This window comes from Elephantulus edwardii, unplaced genomic scaffold (genome assembly GCF_000299155.1).
Source record: "Elephantulus edwardii isolate Elephantulus edwardi_28Jun2011 unplaced genomic scaffold, EleEdw1.0 scaffold00334, whole genome shotgun sequence".
NCBI lineage: Eukaryota > Metazoa > Chordata > Mammalia > Macroscelidea > Macroscelididae > Elephantulus > Elephantulus edwardii.
The window spans coordinates 1,290,232-1,293,938 of record NW_006400084.1 but is presented as its reverse complement, the minus strand read 5'-3'; the positions used below and the strand labels follow the sequence as shown (position 1 = coordinate 1,293,938).

The window sequence follows — 3,707 nt, the reverse complement described above, 5'->3', positions numbered from 1 at the left end:
CAGCAAAGGAGTCGTCTTCCAGGTCAGACACAGCGAAAACAGTCATTATATTAGTGTTAAATATTATCATTCTAGATTTTGCTATTCTTGCTTTGGGTTAGACCAGAGAACAAGAACAACAAAAAGATAAATATACTATGATCAGACCTTATATGTATTAGTAATAGTGAACAATCAACAACCTCGGTGCCAGTAGTCAGGGAATCAAAAGATGTATGTGTATGATAACAATTTGGAACAAGAGATGCATTGCGGGGTGGGCTGGGGGAGGGGAAGGGGAGAAGAAAATATGTAATAATGAATAAGAAAAGAAATAAAAAGGCAGGTTGCATTGGAGCAGTCTGATGTCAGTTTAAAGACGAGGGTGCACTTGACTTATGTCATGGTATTTTCATTTACTTCCTATGGATCTGAAAGTTGGACAGTCAGTAAGGATGACAGATGAAGAATCTATGCCTTTGAGCTGTGGTGCTGGAGAAGAGTACGGCATATCCCATGGACTGTCAGGAGAACAAACAAATATGTCTTGGAAAAAGTGCAGCGAGGGTGCTCTTTAGAGACAAGGGTAGTGAAAGTTTGTCTCATGTCTCACATGGTTAAGAGCCACCAATACTTGGGAAAAGTCATCATGCTTGGAAGTTGGAGGGTCAGTGGAAGAGAGGAAGACCCTCAACAAGATGAATTGGCTCAGTGACTGGAGCCATGGCCTATTGTACATAAGGAAAGGTGAGAATGGCATGGAACAGTGCAGGGTTCAGATCTGTTGTTCATAGGGTCACTATAAGTCACAGTTCACTCAACAGCATCTAACAACAACAGCAATCTATGTGGTACACAGATAGGAATACGATAAGGAGTACAACTTATCTATTTCATCCACATTTAGATACTAGAACCTATTTCTAACTTTTTGTATTGAAGCAATTTCACACTTAGAGAACTAAGTTGCAAGAATAGTACAGGAATTGCCATGTATCTTGCAGTGACCTTTCACTGACACTAGTAGAAAGTGTCTCATTGATGTCCATAGGATGCAATTTCTGAGGCTCATTGGTAAAAAAATGTGCCCATTACTTTCATTTATCACATATTTAATTTCCAAACTTTTCCTCCCCTCATGGATAATTAAGATATGGGTGAATTAATTTTTATTAACCTAGTTTAAACCTGAAATTAGAAGTCTGGAAAAAGCCCTAGAGATATCATTGAGACCATCAACCTAATGGACAACAGAAGTTAGCTTAAATCATTTCAAATGGAGGAAAATTTTCTGGCTTCAAGCTATACTAATTATTTATTCATTACAAACATGTATTGCTAGGAACATTTTTGTAACAGATATGACACTGGAGTAGGCATTTACATCTATTCTTGTTCTTTAATAGAAGAGCACATCTGACCTCATTGAGATGGAGGCTACTTTGATGCACAAACAAATAAAAATTCTCTTAATTTCTCTCTAATCTTCCCTTTTGCAGCCGTAGCAATTATGGATCATTTAACCTTTTTTTGTGTAACCATATTTTCTTATTCCTAGAATCTGTGTTAATAAAATGGATTTTAAAAATCTATCACAGCACAAAAATCATCTGTGAAACCAAAAGGTAAAAAAAATTAATCACAAGCAAAGATAAGGAGACAGGGGGTCAGGGAAACTAGAGAACCAGAAATGGAAGGAACAGAACATAATTAAAGGGAATATTGACATAGCATGATAAATTAAACTGCCTTAATGGCACTGAATAACTGACATTGAAATAACTCACAGGAACTCACCAGTAAAGAGTACAACTGCTCTGTAAGTTTTCCAAGGCTATAAACTTTATGGAATCATGTTCTTGTTGTTGTTTTTGATTGCCATCGAATCTAGCATGACTCATAACAACTCTATGAACAAAAGGCTGGAAAGTCCTTCCATAACTATCTCCATTTATCAACGTTAGTTCACAGTGTTTCCAGAGGCATGCTATTTAGGAAGTGGATGCCACTCCTGTTTCCCAATATGGAAGCATACTGCCACATCTTTCACTTAATAGCTGAACTTTTCACCTCTGCACCACCAGAGCCCTTCTTTGTGTGGTGTAAACTTTCACCAAAAAAGAAATAAAATTGCCTTTTGGCTCTCTAAGCACCAAGAATAAGCTCCTTACAAAAGGTGGGGGGGAAAAAAGAGCCAAGAAGAAAGCGGTTGATCCATTTGCTAAGAAAGACTGATATGACGTAAAGGCTCCAGCTATGTTCAATATAAGAAATGTTGGGAAGACGCTAGTCACAAAGACTCAAGGAACCAAGACTGCATCTGATAGACCCAAGGGTCATGTTCTCAAAGTGAGCCTTGATGATTTGCAAAATGATGAGATTGCATTTAGAAAATTCAGGCTCATGACCAAGGATGGTCAAGACAAAAACTGCCTCACCAACTTCCATGGCATGGATCTTACTCGTAACAAAATGTGCTCCATGGTCAAAAAATGGCAGACCACGATTGAAGCTCATGCTGATGTCAAGACTACCAATGGTTATTTACTTTGTTTTATGTTGGTTTTACAAAAATTAATAATAATAATAATAAACAACAATGGGGAAAAAAACCCACAACAATTAAATCCAGAAGACCTCTTATGTTCAGCATCAACACGTCCACCAAATCCGAAAGAAATAATGGAAATCATGACCCAAGAGGTGCAGACAAATGACCTAAAAGCAATGGTCAATAAATTGATTCCAGGCAACATTAGGAAAGACAAAGAAAGACTTGCCAATATATTTACCCTCTCCATGATATGATTGTTAGAAAAGTAAAAATGCTGAAGAAGCACACGTTTGAGCTGGAGCTCATGGAGTTTCCTGGTGCAGGAGGGAGCTCTGGAAAAGCTCTTGGAGATGAGACAGACACTAAACTTGAACAAGCTGATGCTTCTGAGACACCAGTTCAAGAATCTGTTTAAAATTCAGACTTTTAATAATGACAAATAAAAGTTATTATTGGGGGGGGAACCTAAAGAAAATTCTACTTTTTTAAAAAGAGAAAGACTATTATATGCAAAAAAATGTTCCTTATGTCAATGAAGAATTTTTACCATTGGTGAGAAAACACTAAGATGCTCCTTCTATGTCTGCAGATAACGCTCCCCTTCACACAGCTCAACACTGTGCATATGTTTTTACTACTTTATTATTTGTGTTGCCAATCTATATTTTCTCATAAACAAAGAAATTATTTTTACATGGGAGAAAAATTGTGTGTAACCACAAAATGATGACTAGAGCCACGTCTTAGAGAAACTTCTCTTACATCAGTCAGGGTTTCGTAGGTTTGAAGGACATGGTTTAAAAAAGAAAATGGTGTTGTATTCCTCCCTTTATCCTTTTACAAATATCCAGTTTCCCAGAACATAGGAAATCATTATGTAAGTTCCTCATTCTGTTATTGGATATATATAATTTGAGAATATAATTCAATCCATGATACTACATAAACACGTATAAATTGAATGGGACCTTCTAAAGATTAAGTAAATCCCTGTGCTCATCAAAAACTTTTTTCCAACAGAGTGAAAAGAAAACCTTCTGACTGGAAACAAACATTTGGCAACATCGTTTCAGTCAAGGATCTCGTATCAGAAGTTTACAGAAAACAGAAGAACAATTGAAACTATCAACAAAACTAGGAGTTGGTTCTTTGAAAAGGTCAACAAAATCGATAC

General features: G+C 36.7%; 1 pseudogene; it reads left to right on the top strand.

The window, feature by feature from the left end:
* The window catches only part of LOC102847444, a 14,616-nt pseudogene extending 11,668 nt beyond the window's left edge, over positions 1–2,948 (top strand).
* The last annotated feature ends 759 nt before the right edge of the window (positions 2,949–3,707 follow it).